Below are 27746 nucleotides of genomic sequence, written 5' to 3' on the forward strand. Positions count from 1 at the left end.
GGTGTCTGAAGTGTGTGTGTTTGGGAAGGAGGGAAAGGGGTCATTTTGTAGGACTGAGCCCTTAACCTGTGGACTCCGATGCCATCCCCAGAGTGGTAGTGTCAGAATTGACCTGAGTTGTAGGACACCCAGCTGGTATCTGAGAATGACTTGGTGCCATGGGGATGCTCCACACAGACCAGAAACTTGGGGCAGAACCCTTTTACTGTACTTGTTGATGACCCAGCCCCAGACTTACCCTTTTATTCTGTTTGGGCTGCTATCACTAAATACCGTAGACTGGGTAGCTTATAATCAACGGAAACTTATTTCTCACAGTGCTGGTAATGCTAGAGGCTGGAAAGCTCAAGACAAGCTTGCTGGCAGATTTGGTGTCTGGTGAGAAGCCTCCCTGGTTCACAGACACCCATCTTCTCAGTACGTCCTCACATGACACAAGGGGTAGGGGAGCAATTGGGATCTCTTTTATAAGGCTCTGCCCTCATGATGTAACTACTTCCCAAAAGCCTCACCCCCAAAGATTATCACATTGGGGATTAGGTTTCAACATAATTCTTGGGGTGGGTGGTACACAAACATTCAGTCTATAACACTTACCTTTCCCACAAAGGCTGAAGACTGTTCCAACCACCAGTGATCTCTCTCTAGGTCTGTCCGTACAACCCCACCATTTGAATCACAAGATTTTAGAACTGGAGCAGGAGGTCATCACATGCGGCCTCCTTATTTTACTCTTAGACTGAGAAAACAGTGAGTTTTGATGACTTGTCCAAGACATGCCCAATCCTGTGAAAACCTCCTTTAAGGAAATATTTTATGTGTTAATTCCTTTGTGGCAGGCTTACAGGGAACTAACTGAACTGAAAAATGTATTTCACCTAGTATGATTTCATGTATAAGCCCACAGAACAAGGAAGTATTATGGGGTTCACAGGATCTGTTTAAAAACTCAAAAGTCACATTACATATATACTTGTACACTCTACTATCTGTCTGCAGTTTTGGATTTTTCCACCCTTTCTCCAAAAATAATTCCCAAGTTAACAAGAACTTTATTTTCTACTTTCATAATCAACAGTGCCTGGTAGAGTTAATGCCTAATAAATCAATAATTTTGTTCAACATGGCTTTTAATAGAATAACATGTAGCCAGAAGCCTTAATGTGTATTTACACTTACCTCCCCTTTACCTATTCAGGTGGTTTATTTATTTAAACACATGAGCACTCATTTTTCTGAAATTAGGAAAAAAGAATTTCTGTAGAGACAGTCAAATTTAATGACAGAATTTCTATTAGAAATTGTTGTCCTCGTGATGGTGACGGTATTATCCTGTTACATTCTATTTTTATAATTTACTCTTTGAGCCTGTTGCTATCAAGGTCGTTGTGCCCGTCCAGGCTTAGGCCACACTGCATCCAGCATGTCTGAGACCAGTCCACAAAAGGAAGAGAAGAACAATGCATCACGAGGGTTTGGAAGGGATGGCAGATAAGAGTAGGAGTCAGGAAAATATGACTTTCTGATGTTAGTGTGGCAAAATTGTACCAACCCCATGTCCCCTGTCAGTAACATCTAGGAGACAATGCTGCCTTATAAAATGCTTAATACATAAAAGAAATTTAATCAAAGGTAGTTTGTGTTGAAAGTATTTATTATTGAACAAATATTTATTGAGAATCTAATATGTGTCGGACACTGTTCTAGGCACTTGGGATCATCCTTTCAGCTGTAAACAAATGTCCCACTACATGATGAAGGCAAGCTCTGTGAGAGCAAGGACCCTATCTGCTCTGTTCTGTGTTGCATCCCCAGCAAACTCACGCCATCTGGAGTATGTTGGGTATTCAAAACACATTTGCTGAGTAAGTGAAGCTAATTCTAAATTGTCTTACGTCAGACGGTGTCACTATGTTGTGTAACATGTGAGTTTTCTCCTGCCTCCTCAGATAGCATCTACTCTTATTACCATAGAAGGACTCAGATAGAATAATAAGATAACCAACCCCTTTTTTTGTTTGTTTTTTTTATCAGCTAATTCCCATTCTATATGCAATTTTTAGGAGGAAAATTTTTTTTTTTATACTGGATTTCCTGTCTGATTCCTAAGATTGTATAAAAAGGGTTAAACAAAAAGTTTCACATACCACAGGCTGGTGAATCACAGATACATTCGTTTCACGAGACATTGGATGTAACACACGGTGTCACTGAGTCACATCCTGCACAAATCAGTTAGGTTAAATACGGGTTAAGAGACCTCAGCCATCTTTGGAAGAAAGGGGTTCGTCCTCCAAAGAAACCATTTGGCTCTGTTATCATAAGCAGCTAGCTAATTAACAACTAAAATTGTAACATGTTCCGTTTCCTTCTAAGTTTTCTAGCTAAAAGAAAGGGTAAAAAGAATGGGAACCACATCAAAAGAGCTGGCTGTCCTCAGGTAATTCACTCGGGGTGCTGAGCAAGTTAGCATTCCTTGGGAATAGACAACAAAGTATCCACTAGTGGCCCCAAGGACTGTTAAACCCTTCAAGAAAAAAAAGGAATTCAACCACTTCTTTTGATGAGAATAACCCTGAAGGAACTAATAATAGAAATTGAGTAAAATATACTACTGATGTCAAGAAATCGATGTAATTTAGATCTTCTTTAAAGAGGAATATTAATAAAATATACCCTGAGATCACAGAGTATATTTTTTATTACTTTGCAAAGATAAAACTTCATTAACAGGGACATAAAAAACTATAACAACATGTCAAGGAATATGGATGTAATCAAATTAATTGAGATTATTTCACAATAGTGATAAATCAGACACAGAACCTTACTAACCTTCATTTTATTATTTACCCTATATTTTTTATGTACAAAGTCAAAAGTTGCTATTCTCACAATATTTCAGAGAAAGGTCATTAATATTAATACTTTTTGTCAATTGAAAAAAAAAATATATGCGTTGAGCTTTCCACTCTCTGCAAAGAACAGGGCAAGGTAGTACAGAAGCTTCGGGAAAGAGGAAGCAGTCCTTTTGCTCCAGGAGTTTGCCACCTAGAAGCGGGGAGCAACCTTTGTGGAAATAAATAAAGGAAACCTCATTTAAAATGGAGTCAGGAGCCCTGAAAGGCGAACTCTCACACAGTTACCAATCATTGCAGCCTGCATAACCAGCCAGAGGAAGGAAGACAATTACTCTGACAAAGGAATTTTCACGTAGGAATTTATTTTCTGCCTTGAAGAAAAAGAAGGAAGATCTCTCCCTGCCCCAGTAACAACACGCTAACCACCACGTGCAGCCAATGAGAAATCACTGTTACCTTGAATTCTTGTTCTTCTCTAACAAGATTTTGTTCCGAGCATCCCTCCCCAATTTCTTCCTAAAACCTCATAAAAACTGACCTTTCCCTTGTCTCTTTGGTCTTGGTCATGGTTCACCATACCTTGCTTGTCCTGAATTGCAACTCCTCTGCTATTCCCAAATGAACTCTTTTTTTTTTTTTACTTAAATAGAATTGTTCTTTGTTCTGTTTAAAGTTAGCACTTGTACACCACAAAAATAATTGCTAGGCAATATCATTAAAAAAAAAAAAAGAGTAGTACAGATTGCCATAGAAATGTTTTAAGGATGGAGGGAGTACATATAACTAACAAAATTAGGAAAAAGTTTGAACCAAGCAGTGGTGTTTGAGGGACATCTTGAAGTCAGGATAAGATTTTTGTATTCATAGCTGAGAACGTTCTAGGTAGGACCTATTTCAGCAAACATGGTTTGGAAGTTAAGATCAAGTGAAAAAATAGATGTGAACATGTTCTGATTCTACATACGTTGCTCTTACAAAGTTTGGATTTTACACGCATTGCTTTTGCAGAGCACTCCCGTCTCCAAGAACTCCGCAGCACATTATCTAATTTTACCCTTAGAATACTCAGGAATTACATGCAATCAGAAATTCGCATCTCCATCTTACAACTAGATACAGGAGACACAGCCAAACTGAAATTCAGAGAGGACAGGAAATTTGCCAAAGACTGTCATGCTAATGAGTGCACATCCGGGATTCAAAATCCCTATCACTGCCCATTTACCTAAGTAAGCATGTGTGTGGACCATGATTCTTTGTCTCTTCCTAAAATTTTAGTTGTCACCGAGTAAAAAATGTGGACAGTTAAGATAAAGTCATCTCTTATCTTTGCCATGAAAACATTAAGGAAATGCTTTTCCATTTCCATAGTATTGATTTTGTCTTTGTCTATGATGTGAAGGATTAGTTTTATTTTTAAAGAGAACAAAAGTTTCAAAAAAGCAGCTCAATTATCATGAGAAAGACCATTTTTTCATCTATATCACCGTAATTAAAAATACGTTTTTCTCAGGGTTGCTTTGTGGGTTAAATGAGGTAATGAGTGTGAAGATTTAGCACAAATCAATGCTCGGTTAGTATACTTCTTCTCTACCTGGAGATAGTCTTAAAAAGCAAGTTTCTGTAACACATTTCTGGAACAGCTTATATCATGTTATATCTACTAACAGATAACACTTTGGATGGACCTAAATAAAATTTATTATATGTACTCTGCTACACTGAAATTTGTTAGGAATTCTAGAATATATCAAGGTAATACACCATTCACTCAAATACAGACCAAAAACTTTAAAAGTTATTCAATTCATCGTTTAGTAAATATCTGACTCAAAACACTTCTGATAAATTTATGGTGAAATAAACCCTGCCTATAGTGCTTAATTTTTGAGTCGACACTGACGTTTTTGCTTTCCTTTTAAAAAGTTGGGAAAAACTTAAAAACCAGGCAATTAATTAACCAAATAGCAGATCAAATTAATCATTTTATTAAGCTGTCAAAGAAAAGAAATATAAATCCTTACATTAGTAAGGAGAAACTATGTGAAGGGGAATCTTGCAATAAGGCAAGGAAGGGAGTTATTGCAATAAGGAGAAGGCTCGAACCACAAGATCTGCAAATGTCTTCCCGTGAAAGCAGAATAGGAAGGAATTTCTTTCACAGAGAGAAGTAAAACAGCCCAGTGGAAAGAGCTGAGTATGGGGGAATGGAGTGAGCAGGTGGCATGATGAGACAGTCGAGAAGGAAATATTTTTCTCCACAGTCATCAGATGCTCAGAAGGGGCCATTAAGGGAGGGTTACTCCATTTTCCAGGGCTTGTTTAAGCTCAAACATAGACAATAGTTCTAAGGCCTGGGGAAGTGAGAGGAGCTTGACTAAAATTTGGTCAAGTCAAGTCAACAGGCATTTTATCCATATTGGTCAGTGAAGATAAAGCTTTACATCAGAAACCAGGGATGTACTGTATGGTGACTAACATAATATAATAAAAAAACATTTAAAAAAAAGAATTCTACTAATCATTTATAAGACAAAGAATGGGAATTTAGGGGGCCTGTGTCTGGCCTCGTCATAGATAATAATCTGTTCACCACAGAAGGCAAGCAAATAAAACTAAACAAAGAAAACAAACAAAAAAACACCAACCATCCATGAAGAAAAGATTTCCCAGAATACAAAAGGGTGAGATTTATTAACCATTACTGTTTTCCAAAAGCACAGGGCTTGGGTAAAATTCAACACTTAATGTGCTCGTGGACTCAATGGGTCAGGAATCCAGGGAAGATATGTCTTTGCTCGTAATCTCAGAGGCCCAGGCAAAGATTCAAAGACTAGAAGTGACTTGATGTCTGGGGACTGGAATCATCTTAAAATTTGTTTACTTAGCCTGTCTGGTCCCTGGGCTGCTGACTTGAAGACTAGGACTGACAACTGGAGCAACTCTATGTGGCCTTTCCATGTAGTTGGTTTCCTCACACAATGACAACCTCAAAGTACTCAGACTTCTTACCTGATGGCTCAGGGGCCCAAGCACCAGAGTTCAGACGAATACACCAGGAGCTGTAATATCTTTTATGACCAGCCTCAGAAATCACGGAGTGTTACTTCCGTAGTACTCTACCGGCCAAGTGAAAGCAAATTAGCCACTCCTTAATAAAGGAATGGCAAGGTCACATCATAGAATAGCATGTAAGTGGAGATTTTATTGCTACTATATTGGAAAATACAATCTGTCACAATCTTCAACTCTATATAAATACCACAGGAATATTTATAGGTAAAATATACAAGAAATTAGCATTTTAGGTGAATATTGGGAAATAGAGACGCTGTAAAATGCAATGCCTTTTATCTCAGACTTAATCAAATTTAAACACAATTTTAATATATATTAAATTGTGTTCAATTATTGTTGAATTATTATTTGACTACTTTAATCATTATAATCTGTTTTATAGATATATGTTTTTATAAAAATATGTAAATGTACATTTTCTCCTAAGAATAAAGTTTTACTGAGTTAGTATGTCATAGCTGAAAGAAACAGGCTTGGCATTAAGACAGATACAAATAGAGATTCCAGCTTAGTCACACTAGTTATCTCTAGATGCATTTCCTACGAAGAAATAAGGAATAGAGTAGGATGCCCACTATCATCATAATAATTTAATACTTTTTTTGCATTTTATTTTTTTATTATGGAAATGATATTATTCCCTTTAGAAAACTGTAAATAAGGAAAAATAAAAAGAAGAAGATAAAAGTTATATACAGCTTCTCACCATCATTAACATTCTGAAAGCTTTTGCTCCTCCGTTTTCTGTGTATATTTAGTTATCACATATTCTCTTTTTTTTATTTAAATTTTAGTTAACATACAGTGCAATATTGGTTTCTGGAGCAGTCACTGATTCATCACTCATATACAGCACCCAGTGCTCATCATAACAAGTGCCCTTTTAATACCCATCTCCCATCCAGCCCATCCCCCACCCACTTCCCTCCATCAACCCTCAGTTTGCTCTCTATCATTAAGAGTGTCTTGGGCTCCTGGGTGGCTCAGTTAGTTAAGCGTCTGCCTCTGGCTCAGGTCATGATCTTAGGGTCCTGGGATTGAGCCCCACATTGGACTCCGCTTTGTGGGGGTCTGCTTTTCCCTCTCCCTCTGTACTCTCTCTCAAGTAAATAAATAAAATCTTTAAAAATAAAAGAAAAATTTAAAAAGAGTCTCTTATGGCATGTTTCCCTCTCCTTTTCCCCCTCCCCATCCATATATTCATCTGTTTTGTTTCTTAAATTCCACATATGAGTGAGATCATATGATATTTGTCTTTGTCTAACTTATTTCACTTAAAATAATACACTCTAGCTCCATCCACATCATTGCAAATGGCAACATTTAATGCTTTTTGAAGACTGAGTAATATTCCTTTAAATATATAAAGAAGATATACATCTGTATAGCACATCTTTATTCATCAGTGTGGCTGTTGTTGTTAATGCTGCTATAAACATCAGGGCGCATGTGTCCCTTTGAATCTGTATTTTTGTGTCCTTTGGGTAAATATCTAGTAGTGCACTTGCTGGATCGTAGGGTTTTAACTTTTTTAACATTTTGAGGAACTTCCATACCATTCTCCACAGTGGCTGCACCAGTTTGCATTTCCACCAACAGTGTAAGAGGGGTTCCCCTTTCTCCACACCACCCACTGTTTCTTGTGTTGTTAATTTTAGCCATTCTGACAGGTGTGAGATGGTATCTCACTGTGGTTTTGATTTGCATTTCCCTGATGATGAGCGATGTTGAGCATCTTTTCATGTGTCTGTTAGCCATCTGGATGTCTTCTTTGGAAAGGTGTCTATTCATGTCTTCCACCCGTTTCTTAACTGGATTATTTGCTTTTTGGCTGTTAAGTTTGATAAGTTCTTTATAGATTTTGGATACTAACCCTTTATCAGATATGTCACTTGAAAATATCTTCTCCCATTTTGTAGGCTGTCTTTAATTTTGTTGATTGTTTCCTTTACTGTGCAGGAGTTATCTTGATAAAGTCCCAATAGTTCATTTTGCTTTTGTTTCCCTCACCTCCAGAGACATGTCCAATAGGAAGCTGATATAGCCGATCTCAAAGAGGTTGCTACCTGTGTTCTCCTCTAGGATTTTGATGGTTTCCTGTCTCACATTTAGGTCTTTCATCCATTTTGAGTCTATTTTTGTGTTTGGTATAAGAAAGTGATGCAGTTTCATTCTTCTGCATGTTGCTGTCCAGGTTTCTCAATACCGTTTGTTGAAGAAACTGTCTTTTTTCCATTGGCTATTCTTTCCTGCTTTGTCAAAGATTACTTGCCCATATAGTTATAGGTCCATTTCTGGGTTTTCTATTCTGGTCCATTGATCTATGTGTCTGTTTTTGTGCCAGAACCATACTGTCTTGATGACTACAGCTTTATAATACAGCTTGAAATCCAAAATTGTGATTCCTCCAGTTGTGTTTCTCTTTTTCAGGATTGCTTTGCCTATTTGGAGTCTTTTGTGGTTCCATACACATTTAGGATTATTTGTTCTAGCTCTGTGAAAAATGCTAATGGTATTATGGTAAGGATTGTATTAAATGTGTAGATTGCTTTGGGAAGTATAGGCATTTTAACATTGTTTGTTCTTCCAATCCATGAGCATGGAATGCTTTCCATTTCTTTGTCTCTTCTTCTATTTCTTTCATAAGTATTCTATAGTTTCCAGAATACAGATCTTTTAGCTCTTTAGTTAGGTTTATTCCTAGGTATCTTATGTTTTGTTTTGGGGTTTTTTTTGGTGCAATTGTAGATGGGATTGATTCCTTGATTCTTTTCGTGCTGTTTCATCATTGGTGTATAGAAATGCAACAGATTTCTGCACATTGATTTTATATCCTGCAATTTTGCTGAATTCATGTATTAGTTCTAGCAATCTTTTGGTGGAGTCTTTTGAGTTTTCTACATAGAATGTCATGTCGTCTATAAATAGTGAAAGTTTGACTTCTTCCTTGCCAATTTGGATGGTTTTGACTTCTTTTCATTATCTGATTGCTGAGGCTAGGACTTCCAGCACTATGTTAAATCGTAATGGTGGGAGTGGGACATTCTTGTCTTGTTTCTGACCATAGGGGAAAGTCTTTGAGTTTTTCCCCATTGAATACGATATTAGCTGTGAGTCTTTCTTATATGGCCTTCATGATGTTGGGGTGTGTTCCATCTATCCTTACTTTGTTGAGGGTTTTTATCAAGAATGGATGCTGTTTTGTCAAATGCTTTTTTCTGCATCTATTGAGAGCATCATATGGTTCTTAACCTTTCTTTTATTAATGTGGTGTATCATGTTGATTGATTTGCCAATATTGAACCACCCCTGCAGCCCAGGAATAAATCCCACTTGGTTGTGGTGAATATTCCTTTTAATATACTATTGAATTCGATTTGCTAGTATATTATTGAGAATTTTTGCCTCCATATTCATCAGGAATATTGGCCTGTAATTCTCCTTTTTACTGGGTCTTTGACTGGTTTTGGAATCAAGATAATGCTGATCTCATAGAATGAGTCTGGAAATTTTTCTTCTATTTCTATTTTTTTGGAACAGTTTAAAAAAATAGGTATTAACGCTTCTTTAAATGGTAGAATTTCCCTGGGAGGCCATCTAGCCCAGGACTTTTGTTTGTTGGGAGATTTTTGATTACTGATTCAATTTCTTTGCTGGTTATGGCTCTGCAAATTTTCTATTACTTCTTGTTTCAGTTTTGGTAGTTTGTAAGTTTCTAGGAATTTGTCCATTTCTTCCAGATTGTCCAATTTGTTGGCATATAATTTTTCATAGTATTCTCTTATAATTGCTTGTGTTTCTGCACCGTTGGTCGTGATCTCTCCTCTTTCATTTGTGATTTTATCTCTTTGGGTCATTTCTCATTTCTCTTTTCTTTTTATAAATCTGGGTAGGGGGTTATCAATTTTATTAATTCTTTCAAAGAAAGCTCTTAGTTTCATTGATCTGTTCTACTGGGGTTTTTTGTTTGTTTCTATATCATTTATTTCTGCTCTAATCTTCATTATTTTCCTTCTGCTGGCTTTAGACTTTATTTGCTACTCCTTTTCTAACTCTTTTAGGTATAAGGTTAGGTTGTGTATTTGAGACTTCTCTTGCTTCTTGAGGTAAGCCTGTATTACAATATACTTCCCTCCTAAAACTGCCTTTGCTGCATGCCAAAGGTATTGGACTGTTGTGTTTTCATTTTCATTTGCTTCCGTGTACTTTTTTATATTTATTCTTTAATTTCCTAGTTGACCCATTCATTCTTTAGTAAGATGTTCTTTAACCTCCATGTATTTGTGGTCTTTCCAATTTTTTTCTTGTGGTTGACTTAAAGTTACATAGCATTGTGGTCTGAAAATATACATAGTACGATCTCAGTTTTTTTGTACTTGTTGAGGGCTGATTTGTGACCCAGTATGTGATCTATTCTGAAAAATGTCCTGTGTGCACTCGAACAGAATGTGTATTCTGCTGCTCTAGGGTGAAATGTTCTGAATATATCTGTTAAGTCCATCTGGTCCAGTGTGTCATTGAAAGCCATTGTTTCTTTGCTGATTTTCTGTTTAGATGATCCGCCCATTGCTGTAAGTGGTGTGTTATTTTTTTTAATAATTTTTATTTTGTTATATTAGTCACCATACAGTACATCCCCAGTTTTTGATGCAATGTTCCATGATTCATTATTTGTAAGTGGGGTGTTAAAGCCCTCTACTGTTACTGTATTACTATCCACGAGTTTCTTTATGTTTATTATTAGTTTATATATTTGGATGCTCCCAAGTTAGAGGCATAAATACTTATAGTAGTTCGATCTTCCTGATGGATAGACCCCTTACTTACAATATAATGCTCTTCTTCATCTCTTGTTATAGTCTTGTTTTAAAATCTAGTTTGTCTAGCATGAGTATGGCTACTTCAGCTTTCTTTTAATGTCCATTAGCATGATAGATGGTTCTCCATTTCCTCACGTGCAATCTACAGGTATCTTGAGGTCTAAAATGAGTCTCTTATAGGCAGCATATACATGGGTCTTTTTTTTTTATCCATTCTGATAGCTTATGTCTTTTGATTGGAGCATTTAGAATGTAAATGGTTACATTCAGAGTGATTATTGAAAGATATGAATTTGGTGTCATTGTGTGACCTGTAGAGTTGGTGTTTCTGGTGATGTTCTCGGATCCTGTCTCATCTTTGTTGCTTTTGGTCTTTTTTCCCCACTCAAAGTGTCTCCCTTAATACTTCTTGCAGGGCTGGTTTAGTGGTCACAAACTCCTTTAGTTTTTGTTTGTCTGGGAAACTCTTTATCTCTCCTTCTATTCTGAATGGTAGCTTTGCTGGATATTCTAGGCTGCATATCTTTCCTATTTAGCACGATGAACATATCCTGCCATAGTCTTCCGGCCTGCTAACTTTCCGCGAACACATCTGCTGTGAACCTGATCTGTCTTCCCATTTAGATTAAGGATTTTTTTTCCTTAATGCTTTCAGGATTCTTTCCTCAACTGTATATTTTGTGAATTTGACTATGGTATGCCTTGGTGATGGTTGGCTTTTGTTGAATTTAATGGGAGTTCTCTGTGCATTTTGGATTTTGATGCCTGTATCCTTCCCCAGATTATGGAAGTTTTCATTTATAATTTGCTCAAATAAACCTTTGCCCCTTTTTCTCTCCCTTCATCTTGTGGGACTCCTATGATAAAAATGTTTTTCCATTTTAATAATCTGCTGAATTCCCTAAGTCTACCTTCATGATCAATTATCTTTGTTTCCCATCTTCTTTTCAGCTTCATTATTTTCCATAATTTTATCTTCTATATTACTGATTCATTCCTCTGCTTTGTCCATCCTCATTTTTATGACATCCATTTGGTTTGCATCTCGGTTATAGCATTTTTAATTTCAGCCTGACTAGATTTTAGTTCTTTTATCTCTGTAGTAAGGGATTCTCTAATGTCTTCTATGCTTTTTTTAAGCCCAAAAAGTATCCTTATAATTGTTGTTTTAAATTCTAGTTCAGACATCTTGCTTACATCTGTATTGATTAACTCTCTGGCTGTCATTTCTTCCTGTTTTTCCTTTTGGGGTGAATACCTCCATCTTGTCATTTTGGAGGGGAAAAACAAAAAGCAAAATAAAACAAAATAAAATTTTTTAACATTTTTTAAAATAAAATGAAATGAAATAAATTTTAATTGAAAGAAATTTTGATCTGCTTGTTATAAGAACCTTGAAAGAAAAAAAAGTAGAAAGAAAAAGAAAAGAAAAAATTAAAAATTAAAAAAATATATAAAATAAAATTTAAAAAAATTAATAATTGCTCTTTCTGTATTAAAAAAAAAAAGACAAAATCAAAAACAAGCAAGCAAACAAAAACCCAAAGGACACTGGATCCTGTTTCCCCTAGAGCTGAAGCTTTGCAGCACTCTGTGATCAGTAGACGCTGGGGGGAAGGGGTTTGTGCTGGTCTTCTGGGGAAGCGGTCTGCAGCTGATTCTCAGGTGTACTTACCCTAGTGGAGATGTGATGCAGGGAGCAGAGGGGCGGGCTTGGGGTAGTAGCTCTGTTTTCCACTTGGTGGCGCTGTTTAGCTCACTGAGGTGGATCAACCTGGTGGGCGTGAGGAGAAAATGGTTTCACCCCTTTCTATCCTCTCCAGGCCCGGAAATGCATGACACCCCTCTTCAGTAAGCCCTCTACAGATGGACAACTACCCCTCCTGTGTCCCTGGTTTCTGTCAGATCCTCACCATGCTGCCTGTGTCCAAGCTGTCCACCTGCTGAATGCTGAAGCACTCCTGTGTTTTATCTCAGGCGTGGTTGTGTTTCTAAAACCCTACACTTCAGGGGTGCCTGGGTGGCTTAGTCAGTTAAGTGGCTGCCTTCACTCAGGTCATGGTCACAGGGTCCTTTGGTCCAGCTGCCTGCTCAGGAGGGAGCCTGCTTCTCCCTCTCCACCAATTGTGCACTCTCGTGTTCATTCTCTCTTTCTCTCAAATAAATAAATAAATAATTTTTAAAAATTAACTAACTAAATAAATACCCCACACACACACAGTTCCGAGCCCCCCGCAGCACGGACCTGCCCTGATCCTCTCTGGAGGAGGGTCTCTCTGCACTGTGGCCGGTGCTGGCTTGTCCCAGTAAAGTCTCCCGACTGGACAGTGCTTCAGAATTTGTGGTAAATTGCAACACACAGCCAGCGCCAAGGATTGCTGCCGGGCCGGGCAGTCCATGGTACCCACAGTCCTTTGCCCAGGAAGAGGCCATATCACCTCTACCAGGAACACTCCAAGCAGGGGAACTGCTTCTCTTCTCATGATCCTGGGTATCCTCAGGCTGCCCCCTGCTGGGGCTCTGCCCTGCTTTCCCACTGGAACACGGCTTAGCACCCCAGGCAAGAACCTGGTTATGTCCCAGACATACCAAATTTCAGACTGTGCTCCGCTGTGTATAGAAAACTGGTGGTATTGTAACCCTCTCCTTTTTCCCTGGCGATGGCTTTAGGGAAATAGTTTTCTTGTGCAGTCCCTGCCCTTGTTTTCTCTCTTTTTCCTCCCGCACTTTTATTCTCTCCTCCTTCTCTCTTGCTACTCCCTCCAAGATCAGGCCTCCCTCTCCAAGGCAGTGCCCATGGCTCTTTTCTCCCACAAACTTCTGCAGTTCCTACCTTACATGGATCATTTTTTCAGTTTGTAGACGTGCAGCTTTGCTGTCTAAGACTTCCGATCAATTTCTTCGGTGTTCAGAATGATTTGATATTTATCTAGCAGTGTTCCAGAGAGGAGGCAAGCTTAGGGTCACCCTACCCCTACGCCATCTCACCTCTCTCAATAATTTAACACTTTACTGGCAAGAAGTGTATGAGACTTATTGCTCAAAAAATGTAAGCCCTTCTAAAGGACAAAAAGTAATATTTAAGTAATAAAAAAAATTATATCATACTCTCAAGTAGGAAGACGTAATAAAGACATAAATTACCCTAAGTTAATTCATGAATTTAGCACAATAGCAACAGAAATATAAGATTTCAAGGGGGAAAAGAACTAAACAAACTGATTTGAAGGTCTATGTGTAATAAAAAAAAATGAGCTAAGAAAAATAAAAGCAAAGGGAGAAGAGGAGAATTTGTCCCACAAAATATTAAAACATATTAGAAATCTCTTAATATTAACTTCAGAGTATTAGCTAAGCAAATAGTTAGTTCATAAAATTAGACTTTCACCTTATAATAGATTCAGTCAATATAGTTTATTTGGGGTTACCCTGATATAAGATGCAAAATGTTTCATCTATATGCCTCATTTTGAAATTATACTGATACAGTGTTTCTTTATATAGAGCTAATGTTGACTAATTTAAGGCACTTTCATTCACAGCTGATCACACTTTCAGCATCCAACTCCTTGAAATATCACAAACTTCTGTTAAATATCCCATACAAAATATAACACTCTCCTACCCAAAATAACAAGGAAAAAATTCTCAAATTAAATACATTTGCACTATTTGTAGGTTACCAAGTAGCCCTGACAGCTGTTGTAGCTTTTATTTGAAATAGTTTTACATAAAAATTCTATACTGCTTTACACTCACGTAGTTAAACTTTTATATTATCGTGCATAGAATATAGTGGAATATATGGGAACACACTACCTCCCTCCCTAACTATTAAAAAAATTAGACTTTCTCTCCTGACTTCCGTATTTCTGTTCATCATAATTACAGTTTTCTAACCCAGATATTTTAAATTTCTGTTTCATGCCTTCATCTCCCTCACACCATGTCCCCAGTCACTTTGGCTTCCAGAAGCATGATGGACCAGATACTTCAGTATTCTCCCACACCACAGAGCGAGTACCGCCTCCATAAAACCCATTCTTTAGTGCATTAGTGAACTGCTCCCAAGTGAAGAAGTTTCCACCCCCAAAAGAACAAAACAAAGCAAAACACACACACGAAAAACTGAAACTAGAGAGAAGATTGGAGAACAGAGAGCAATGACCACTGGACAAATCAGAAAGGTAATGCTGCCATCAGTGTGACGTGGTGAGGAAGAGTGGCTGGCCCTAAGACACCCACACTGAGCTCGGGATGCCAGGAAGGAGCTCAGCTTGGCCAAGTTTCCAGCTGCCGTGGGCACATCGCAGATCCTCTCGGTAGAGAGGTATCTCAGTCTGGCACCTGGATTCCCACAGGTTAGGATCAAGTAAACACAGTCTCATCACCAAATATTATGAAACACATGATGAACCAGCCATCCCTAGTGAGAGCCTCAGGAAACAACAAACAATGGATCTACACATGAAATATTTTAGATATTTGAAATATTGGGTAAAGGACATGCTTAAAAGTAAACATGTTTAAGGAAACGTTAGGAAATAAAAACAATAAAAAATGAGCATGCAATAAGAGAAGGTAAAAGTTACCTGGAACAAAATGGAACTTGTAAAAGTAAAAAGTAATTTTGCAATAAGAAATCTCCCCTTGAAACTCATCTCATGGCTTACAGCTTCCTTTCTAATATCATTTGTACCTTAGACTAGCTTCTCACTGGTTTACCTGCATTTTAAGCAAAGGTATGTGGTGCCACGACGTGCCACCCGGACCCCCCTTGCCAGGACTGCAGCATCCATTCTTTTTTTTTAATATTTTTTTATTATATTATGTTAGTCACCATACAGTACATCCCTAGTTTTTGATGTAAAGTTCCATGATTCATTACTTGCATATAACGCTCAGTGCACCATGCAATACATGCCCTCCTTAATACCCATCACCGGCCTATTCTTCCAACTGCCCTGAGGATTGGCTGCCTGCAGGTGTCAGCTAATGTCTCTCTGGGACGTATCCTGGGCTGAAGAAAGATGCCTCCAAAGGTCACATCCCCTTTTGGGAGCAGCTCATATCTAATAACCTGTTGCCGTCATAATAAAAGACCTACCACCTTCACCCCAAATCAGAACATCCCTGAGGGGTCCTCCCAGCTTCATTCCCCCACAGGATTAACTGAGGTCTTGGTTGTGACAACTGAGATGCAGGTTAACTTGCTCTCCACGCCCAACCCTGTTTCCTTCACCCTCTCAGTAGGTGTCATTCAGAAAGCTCTCCCCAGTAAGTGGCTGCATGCCAATCTCCTCAGAGTCTCTTCCTAGGGGCCTCAATCATGATAGGGCACACACTCTTCTCCGCACATCAGCTAGCTCACTCCCTCTGCGCACTCTCTTCCAGCCTAATCCTCACAATTCACTACCTTATCATCTTGACTTAGACCTGACAAAAGCCTTCAATAGTTACCCATTACATACAGCAAAAATACTACCTCAGTATCATTTAAGAAACTACATGGGGTTTGCAGTCATCTTATCTTTTCAACTTTACACCCCTACATCAGGCGCCCTTTTCCAGACCACTCATTCTGTTCTCTTCACTCACAAGCATTTCCAATTCTCATCTGGGCTCATGTCCACTTTCCTACCCGGATTAACGATCCATCACCCTTACCCCAAAACCTCGGTTCATAGTTTCTATCCCTTCATGCTCAGCCCAATATTCAATTTTTCCAAACTGCATTTCTTGGCCACAGAGGCATCAAGCAATGTCTGAGCCAGTGGTATGTTGCAGCAACTCTGGATAGATTTGTCAAAGCCGATTATAAATATTCATGAATTTTGATAGGTGGTCCATTTCATACCAGCAGTTTAAAATTAGCTGTGGTGGGAGTATCTATCACGACAGGAATCAGCAAACACTACAAATGAGGGTGCCTTCTTCCCCCTCCTCAGAGAGCCTTACGTTAAAGATTTACCAATCCGCCACTGAATTTTCCCTTCCTGTTTCACAGTATGGCTGTGCCGTTCATCTGGCAATAGATTTGAATCTTGAACTGCTTTCTGACTTACCGGTGTGGGGAGCCATGATATCCCAACTAGACAGGATTATTTTTATAACAGAGAGGATATTTTATCCTAACTCATAAAACTTTTCTCAGACCTTTCCACAGCAGTAATTCAATCATTGTTTTTGTAAGAACAATGTACCCTTCAGATTCATCTTGCACAGAAAACTCGGGGAAAAAAGCAAACAAATGATAGTTATGTGTTTTTTTATTTTCTGAATATCTCTCTCCCTTATCCTTTAAGTTATTCAGTTCCAGCATTCTCCTATATTTTTATTTGAGGCAGCATATTACAGACTTTTCTCAAATCCAATATAAAAGCACTCTACAATTTTTAGTTTATATTACTTTTTCCCAACAAGTTATTTTCTTCGCATAGATATTTGCTTCTTATTTAATAATTGAGCCTTCCCTGAAAAGAACTTCCTAAAAAACTTACTTTGGAAAATGTATGACTCAAGGCCTTTTTCTCCCTGGACAATCATTCTTTGCTCAAAGATGTCACTGGTCACACTCCTCTTTCACTTTTTGGGAAAGCCACTTGGGAATAGATTTGTAATACAACTAGAAACATTCTTTACTTATTGTTTAACAGAATTAATACAGGGGCGCCTGGGTGGCGCAGTCGTTAAGCGTCTGCCTTCGGCTCAGGGCGTGATCCCGGCGTTCTGGGATCGAGCCCCACATCAGGCTCCTCCGCTAGGACCCTGCTTCTTCCTCTCCCACTCCCCCTGCTTGTGTTCCCTCTCTCACTGGCTGTCTCTGTCAAATAAATAAATAAAATCTTTAAAAAAAATGAGAGAATTAATACAAAAGAACAGTTGACTTCGGTTATTATGGCCTTCAGAGAGAACACCAATCAAGAAATGCATTTGCCTTTCTTTCTGCTGACACTCTGCACTGTTGAGCGGGCACTGCGGAGACAGGAGACGGCTTGCAGATCATTCTGGATTCCTGAACCTTGTCAAGGGAGCTGCTTGTGCTGCAGGTGCTCACGCACTGCCGAGTCAGCACAGTGACAGGACCGCTCTTCCTTATCTCACTCGTGGGACGGGCGGACTGAGCCTCCCTAACCAGAGAGCTCTGTGTGACTTAGAAACCGGGTGGGACTTGGGGCTGCAGGCACCCCGGCAGATCTCTCTTCACTGGTACTGTGCTCACCTCTTTCTGACTCTGTGGCAGATGACATTACTGATACTCACTGTCTTGCCCCTTAGACAAGCTGCTTGGCTCGTATCCCCACTTTTCATACTTAGTTCCTACGTTGATGCTTAAGCGCTCACACCAGGTATTAGAGGATTTGCAGGGCGCACCGAGTGTATCAGCGCACATGTGTTTTAAAGCCACAAGCTGTGTTCTCACACAGCCATGTTGATCAAATCCCTCTAGATAAAAGTCTTGCTTGAGATTTCACTGTTGTGCTTTTCTGGAACAGTACAGCAGCCCTGGATCATTTGGGATTAGCGTATGAGCAGAGACAGTGTGTTAGAATAAGTGGTGCTGTGGGGCGCCTGGGTGGCTCAGTCCGTGAAGCGTCTGACTCTCGACTTCTGCTCAGGTCATGATCTCGGGGTTGTGAGATCGAGCCCCACATTGGGCTTCTCGCTGGGAAGGGAGCTTGCTTAAAATTCTCTCTCTCCCTCTCCCTCTGCTTACACTTTCACGCTCTCTCTCTCTGTCTCTCAATAAATAAATAAATAATAAATAAATAAATAAATAAGTAGTACTGTATGTGTCAAAATTATTGCAGCTTAGCCCAGGGCCCCCAAATCTCACTTCCATAGTGACATATAGGACCATATTTTGCTTGTATTTAGAGTCAGTAAAAATTGAGAGAAAGATTGCGTCAAGAAACTACACTTGACTATGTGTTGAGTCTCATACCTGCTTTTGCTGTGATGCTTTTATATCACCTCTGACAAGTGATTTAAGTTTTCTTTGTTCCAAGATAGTCCCCGCTCCACAGTTAGAATGATTTTCTTTAATTCTGCTCCTCAGAGTGATTGCAGGATGAGTAAGATAACATTTAATGAACATTCCTACTGAGCTACTGATATGAGACCTCTGGGAGAAGAAGTTCTCACTCTGAATTTTATTGGTTAAGCCATTTACATAAAAAATAGTGTTGGTCTTCTGGTTTTATCTCCAACATGTAAAGAACTTACCAGTTGTCACTCCCATCATTGCAACAAGAAAAAGCTGGATAAACTGAAAATAAATGACTTTTCTTAGACCCATCAGAGCACTGAGGCTGCAGGGCAAACTGCCACATGCAAATCTGAAGAAGCAATCTGTCTAGAGTCCCATCTGAGATCGGTTCACATGGCCCCAGAGCTGCAGAAGCCACAGTGGGTGGCAATACTTCAGTGGTAATTTTGATGAATTGCTGGAGGCTGAAATCCTAGGTGCCACAGTCTTAATGGGGCCCACTATGCTGTCATGGGTTTTACCTCCAAGAACCACTCGGGGTTCATAGTGAATGTCCAAAGAAAAATCTCATAATGCTAGCAGAAGGAAGGGGAAAATGTTCCTTATGAAACATATCAAAAGTCTATTCTCAAGGGGAAAAGAATTTACTAGAGATTTATCCCATCTGGGGGAAGGGCGTTCTTCCCATTCCATCCTGCTCTAGCTTTCTTGAGAAAAACATACTCAACAGGGGCCATAGCTCAAGGAAATAGATGCAGAATGCTGAAGCCAATGAAGAGAGTAAGGGACAGGAACAGGGATGGCGGGAACTATAGCACCAGAGACACAATAGTGAAGATCATATTTGCTGTAACTATAGGTGACCAAGGCTTCAAACTCCCTTGGTGTCCCTGCTTTTGTGTCTCTTTGTGTTCTCAGCTTTGGGCTTCCCTAAGTACTCCTGCTCTTGGAGAGTCTGGATCTTGCAGCCCTTTCAACTGTATACTGTGGTACATGAGCTCTGTTATTCTCATGGTAAGTTGTGGCCAGTGCGAAGAGGAGGCCTTCTATAGTCCTCTGATTAAATCCCAATCATTTAGTCATCCTGTGTCTCAGGACTATGATCTTCACTGTCTCACAAATATCTCCAGTCAGGGAGCCTGGGTGGCTCAGCCAGTTAAGTGTCTGCCTTTGGCTCAGGTCATGATTTCAGGGTCCTGGGATCAAGCCCCGGGTCAGGCTCCCTGCCCACTGGGGAGCTTGCTTCTCCCTCTCCCTCTCCCTTGTGCTCTTTCTCTCACTTGCTCTCTCTCAAATAATCAATAAATAAAATCTTTTAAACAAATGCTTATTTAAAAGGAGAGAGAAGAAGAAGAAAAAGAACAAACGCCACAAATAGAAAACAGTTACAACCGTGGCAGCCCAAAGTTGAGAAGAGAGACAAAACAAGTTCAGTAAAGGAATTAACTATATCTATAAGTCACTTTAAATGTAAACGATCTAAATAAACCAATTAAAAGGCAAAGATCGTCACACAGAGTGAATTAAAAAAAAGCACACCCAAATACATGTTGTCTACATGAAACCCACACTATATAAGAAGACTAAGGTTAAAAGTAAAAAGATGGAGAAAGATATGTCATGCCAGTAAAAATCAAAAGAAAGCTGGAGTAGCTATTTTAATTTCAGACAAGGAGCAGGCATCAAAACAAAACCAGTTACAGGGATAAAGTGGGGCACTACATAGTGATAGGAGAGAAGTCTCCAAGAAGACTTAACAACTGAAACATATATGCACCTAAATACAGAGCATTATAATGTGAAGCAAAAGATGATAGAACTGAAAGGAGAAATAGACAAATAGAGGATTCAATACCTCCCTTTTAGTAATTGATACATCCAATAAGCAGAGGCAGTAAGAATATAGTTGACATGAATAGCACTATCAATCAATTTGATCTAATTGACATTTATAAACTACTCCATCAACAACTGCAAAATCTACATCTTCTAAAACTCACATGGAACTTTCACCAAGATAGAACACATTCTGGGCCAGAAAACATACCTTAACTTTAAAAGAATAGAAATCATAAAAAGCGTGTTCTCTGACCAAATGGAATTAAAGTAGAAATTATATATTTCCTCTTCCTTATGATTATCTTAGTAACATTTTCTTTTCTCTAGCTTATTTGTTGTAAGAATACAGTATATAATACATATAACATACAAAATATGTGTTAATTGACTGTTTATCTTATCGGTAAGGCTTCTGGTCAACATTAGACTATTAGTAGTTAAGTTTTGAGGAAGTCAAAAGTTACACATGGATTTTCAACTGTGCACAGGGGCAAGGGTCAACTGTATTAGCAAAGAAAAAAGGTCTAAAATCAATAATCATGGAATAGACTTTAATGTATTCAAATTTTTAAAAATCATTTAAGAAGTTAAGATAGAATATAGAATGTGAAAAAGAATCTAACTGTATTATAAATGTATAAAACAACCTCACTGTTAGGGATGGGTAGGGACGGTGCTGACGTAAGTAACTTTGGACATGAGTGGAGTCTACAAAACTAAAGGCAAAAGGAACTGTGCATAAACATTGCACTCTAGTTAATAAAATTATTTCCCATAGGAATACAGGTTAACAATTCTGATACTGCTATCCATATATATGGTAATTAAACAAGAAAATGGGAGGCAAAGGCAAATGGTGGGAGCCATGTTTCTAACTGCTGGAATGGGAGTTTACTGATAAGCAAGGGGTGAAGATTAGAATAATTCATGTGTTAATGGACCAGAGTTGGAGATATCAAAACGAACTGATTTAGTCAATTATAGCTATTTTTATTTAATTAGATATAGGTAATTACATATAGAAATGTTTATAAATATACATATACATACAGGTTAGTATACACATATATATTTCTTCCTCCACAAGCTGAGAAGTCCTGGAAACAAGGATATCCCAATAATTTCTAGAACAGTTAAAGCCCAGATATTTATTTCTAATACCATTCTCAAATAAGAGTAACCAGAGATTCTTGGAAAAAATGACTGAATCTGGAACTGAGGCAAAAATATACAGGATGAGCCTGAAACATCTTGTAATTCCAGAGTAAGGAAGTACTTTAGATAGGTAATGATAGATAGATCGGTAGATAGATAGATAGATAGATAGATAGATAGATAGATAGATAGATGATAATAGAGAGATGATAGATGATAGATAGATAGATAGATAGATAGATAGATAGATAGATAGATAATAGAGAGATGATAGATGATAGATTAGATAGATAGATGATAGATAGATAGATAGATAGATAGATAGATAGATAGATAGATAGATGATAGATAGATAGATGATAGATAGATGATAGATAGATAGATAGATAGATGATAGATAGATAGATAATAGATAGATAGACAGATAGATAAGGTAGAGGTATATCAGTGACACAAGAGTCACTGAAAGGACTCTCAATAGTTGAGCAACAAAGCAGATAAAGTAGCATTGAGTTATAACTCCAAGTATAAAAGAAAAATCCATACATCCATCCTGATATAAACGATTGAACAAATTAATAAACGTAGAAGACACAAAATCTCCCATGCAAAATAATTCCACATAATATATACACATACTCCACCCTCAAGAAGGGGGCATAACTCCCTTTAATTGTGTGCTGCTCATAGTAAATAAGTTAGAGAAATTTGGGCAGGGGGGAGCCTGATAAAAGTGACCTCAGCCAAGTAATTAAAAGTCAACATCGACAATGATAAGTTGTGTGACTATTATGTACCCTTGATGTGATATGAGGAAAATAGCACTTTATGCTCTGCCTCCCAAAAATGCACAACCCCAGTCTAATCATGAGAAAAACATCAGATAAATCCTAATTAAGGGACATCGTACGAAATACCTGACCAGGACTGCTCAAAAGTATCAAGATCATTTTAAAAAAGAAGGAAAATTTCAGAAACTACTGGGAAAGCTCAAACTGCACCAGACAAAGTTAAACAAGCACAAAAGTCTTCAATAGGGAAGAACTCGCGTTCATGGAAACAAAAGGCAGGAGGGTGTAAGCGCTGGAATGCACTAGTGGAAAAGTACCAGAAGACATTAGGGGAGAGATTGATCGATGGGATGTGTCAAGCACATTGAGTTATTCCTGAGTTTGCAAATGTTTTTCTCTGTGATTAGGCCATCTGTGTTTACTAATTGGCCCCAGGAAGTGAGGTTCCTACCCTCCTAGAGAGGCTGGGAGATAGAGGTGCTGTCTCCCAGCTTATATTTATATATCAGCTTGTCTTCAGTTTATATGTATATTATATTTATATTACATTGATATTCAGTTTACATTTGTATTTTAGTGAATGCTTATATTTCAGAGATGGTTCCCAGGTCCTTAAGAAGGACAATACTAGGCTGGGAAAGTGGCAAGAGGCCGGGAGATTTCCATACATCTCAAAGAGATAGGCACATAATTTACAGTTGTATGTTCCATAAAGAAAACTCTCTAAGAAAAGGGATATCACGGGTTTCCCATCAAGAAGAACCTTGTCTAAGGTTTAGTTAAGCTGAGGAGAATGTTGAGGCCATCTGTGTCACTGTCAAAGCCAAGAAGAGCTTATGAAGACATGACAAGTCAATTTAATGTGGTATCCAGATACCACATTAAATTTTGGGAACAGGAAAAAAAAGATTTTTGGTAATAACTAAGGAAATCTGAGTAAAGATAGGCTTTAATTAATAATATTGTATTGATGGTTCATTAATTGGAACAAATGTATCACAGTAAAGTGAGATGTTAACAGGAGACACGGGTGTGAGGTTTATGGAAATCTCTCTACATACTCACAATTTTTCTGTAATTCAGAGACCATTCTAAAAGAAAAAGTTCGTTAAAAAATAGGAATAGCTCTTTACTGTTCTGGACCTGATTTTCTTACTGTTTAAAGAATATGTTTGTTTCATGGCAGCCATTACTGTGGCAGCCACAGAATAATACGACATGAGTTGTTCTCCCTGGGGCAGACATTTGCCTGGTGGCTTTACAAACAGGAGCTTGGGAGGGAAACTGTTGCTCAAAGAAGGAAGACTGCATGGGTTGAGTCCATGAGGTCTTGTTTGAAGTAAGCACTAAAAGATAAACTTCATCCTAGAAAGATCCTACGTGAATTTTTGGTCTGTTGAATATTGGGGTGAAGCATTAGCAAAGCAGCATTTTAGTATCCATTCACTGCCGCCACCTTTCACCCTGCCTTAAAAACAGTCATCCAGGGACCCACACCACGGCTGCAGCCCGGGTGGATGCCAGAGCAGTGCTGGTAGCTTCCGCTTCCGGGAAGGCGGAGCTTCGGTTCTAGGAAGCTCAATGAAGACAGACACAGAGAAACTGGAAGGATGCCCGGTTATGTTGCTAGATTGCAGCTGTAGGTATGCTCCGAGGAAGCTTAAGGAAAGCAGAACACGCAACGGATAATTATGCCTAGAGACAAACTAAGAAGTACTTGCAAAAAATGCCTGTTGGCCTGGGCAAGGCTTGATGGGGCTGGACCGCACCGGGGTGGGCTGGGCTGGGTTGGGCTGGGCTGGGCTGGACTGCCTCTCAGCTCCCCCCCCCCCCNCCCCCCCCCCCCCCCCCAGGTAACTCCCTGAGCGCTTGAAAAAGCTCAGAGACAGGCTACCTCAGCTAAAGTGTTCATAGAAGTTTTGTTTGTTTACTTGTTTGTTTTTAAGTAACAGCACATCGTTCCTTTCAGAGTGTCTCCTATAAGAAATGGTATACACATAAACTATAATGGGTTTTTTGGGGGAGCGGGGTTTTTAAATTTTTTTATTATGCTATGTTAGTCACCATATAGTACATCCTTAGTTTTTGATGTAATGTTCCATGATTCATTATTTGCTTATAACACCCAGTGCACCATGCAATATGGGCCCTCCTTAATACCCATCACCGGCCTATCCCAATCCCCCACCCCCCCCTCCCCTCTGAGGCCCTCAGTTTGTTTCCCAGAGCCCATAGTCCCTCGTGGTTTTTAAAGAATCATTATATCACAGTCATGTCTCCAGGTTCCATTGCTGACAGCATAACATGCAACTTTGACACCTTGAGCTGAAGGAAGCTCGGTTGAGGTTAATTATGAATTGCTAGCAAGTTAAATTTTGTCAACATCAGGACATTGTGATATATTTGCATATGGTTAATGGAGTCGAAAATTATGCACGAGGACATAATGCAATTTTAAGAAGAGACTGATATTTTAGCAGTTCTGTAGAATTCTGATACTATTTGGTCATAATTTGATTGTAGCATTTAAAACATTGTATTTTGCAGTATTCTTTTTTGTTTGCTTTTTTTCTTTCTGTTTTATTTGCTTGCCTCCTGCTCTGAATAGACTATTAACTGCGAGGAGTGGGGCCACTGTCTCATTCACAAAACTGAACATCACAATGTATCTGTTGTTAGAACAAAATCAGAAAAAACGTGGTCTCAGTCAAAATTGTTTGATATTTAATATTTCATGGAACCTCTGACCTCTTTCCCCTTTTTATATCCTATTCCTCAAGCCCTCTTCTTTCTACAAATATGGTACCAAGTAGAAATATAATCTATTAGTTCTAATAATTTTTTGAATTAAATCTGATTTATATCATGACCTCATTTCATATTCCTCCAAATATTTAAAGGTAATTAATTATTTACTGTTTATTAAGCCCTCCTAGTGTGCACACAAGTGATCTGCATTAATTAAAACACACAGGCATCTCAATGAAGTCCATAAGCACTTCACAGAGATCTTTTATCTCCCTCTAAATGATATGCCACTTAATTTTTTATAAGGACACATACTTGCTCAAAAAGTAAGAGTAATCCAAAACACAGTCTTGTAAGAAAGCAAGAAAAATAAAATTCATTAGAACAGAATGAAATTACTATAGTACATGTCAGATTTATAATTTATACTTCCAGGAATATTTTTTAAACTATTTTGGAGATCCAAATGTTCAATGTTCACATTTCAAGTTTTCATCTTTCTCAGAAATCATCATTTTGAGCAATGCTATGAGGTTTCTTGTCAAAAAGAAATTGAGCAAACAGGAATTTATAGAACAGAATGTAATCCATGTGTTCCACCTCCCTGTTCACCTTGTTTGTTGAGAGTCTTCACTTTTACCAAGAGCGTTCTCATCCAGCACTGGGAGAGAAATCACAGTGGAAAATTACAAAATTTTGACTGTTAAGTCAGGCTTTAGGGAGGCAGGATGTGAATGAAATATTGTCTAGCAGAATCAACTGGCACTCCCCTCTCTGACGTCCTACCCAGCTAGATATATATTAGTGACAGAAGGAAAAAAATGAAATACAAAATGGACAGTCCTGCACCCTGCCAGGTACCCCAGGACAGAGAAGAGGGAAGCTGAACTTTCAGATGTGTTTGAGCAATCTAGAGTACAGAAAACCAAATATAAGGCAAAGCAAATTCTTACCTTCCATGTTGATCTCTGACAAGATAGCAATCTCTTCAGATTCCCCCACTGCACGTACATTGAAAATAAGAGAGGGGACTGCTGGGGAGCCATCCTGCCCCTCCCACGGAGCCAAGAATAGCAGAGAAATGACACAGGGCTGGCTAAAGCTAAAGTCCCTAGTTGACACAGAGGGACACTGCAGTGGAACTTGATGTCAGTGTGAGCACCAGATCAGGGTGCAGGACCCCTGCGCAAACCACTAGAAAGAAAAGAACAAGACGAGAAGATTGAATATCCCGGTGTGTGACCATGGTGGACACAGGGTACCCACGAACCAGATGCCCCCTCCTCACCCACCGACGCACATTTGCATGGCAGAAAGCCTGGCATTCAGTGATGCTTTTGCAGAGGAAAAGGAGGGAGACATTTTAATTGCCTAAGTTAAATTTGAGATTACTAAGACAAATTTTGAAATGTTGGAATTTCCTCAGGAGATCACAGATCAAGTGTTCTTCCATTAAAGGGAAAGAAAACTCCCAGAAGTATTAAGTTCAGGTGTAAGAAAACAAGAAAACTTTGTAATTTTGCTTGTGAGCCTATGCTGTGTAAATTGTAGCCCAGCACTTGCATAGCAATGAGAACAAATATTATGTATTAGAAACACAAAACATTTTAACTATTTAACAAATTCGAGGTGCTCTCTCTCTCTCTCTCTCTCTATATATATATATATATACATGAACATGTATCTTATATACATAGTTTTATTTGTTGCTCCTGACAACATGGCAAGGTAATTAAAGAAGAGAGTATTAAACCGTGCCCTAGAGTACAATGCAGGGCTAACAAGTGATTTCCCAAAGGTCAATCTGTTGATCAGTGGGATGAGACAGACCTAGAACCTTGATCTTTGACGACAAGTCTGGTTCTCTTAATACTTCACCAAAACGTCACCTGCATTTGAAAGCTTAAAAAAAAAAATTCACTGGAGAAAACTGTAAAATAAATTGAGACATATGCCATCCCTGGAGGTAAATTATGCTTCTGACCAACTCCAGGGGGAGATGTCCTGGACACAGCTGTTCCAGGGCAGGCCGGATCTGATTAATCACTGTCCAACTAGGGTTTAGATCCACTCATTCATGGACGGGCACAAGAGCAGATGTAATATTTTACTCTTCTGGGTTTCCAAGGACAAAGGAGTGTACAGAAGAATTAATCAAACAAATCCACAATGAAATATTCATTTTAAATAATATATTATACACATTAATAGAAAATTATTACCAATATATGTTGCAACAATACTAAACATCTTGTCTCTAGAAACCCTAAATTAGGTATATAATTAAATTACAGATTTATTAAAATTGTCTAAAATTACTGCTATTCCAAAGCTTAACAATTTTTCAATTGTCACAATAGTTTCAGTTTCAAGGTCAGAGTATCTATGTGTCCAATTGTCAGACTCGAATCAACTTCTACAAAGCCACTCCATCACCCCAAATATCATCTCCCTCTTTCCAAAC

This window comes from Ailuropoda melanoleuca, chromosome 10, assembly GCF_002007445.2.
Source record: "Ailuropoda melanoleuca isolate Jingjing chromosome 10, ASM200744v2, whole genome shotgun sequence".
Taxonomy (NCBI): Eukaryota; Metazoa; Chordata; class Mammalia; order Carnivora; family Ursidae; genus Ailuropoda; species Ailuropoda melanoleuca.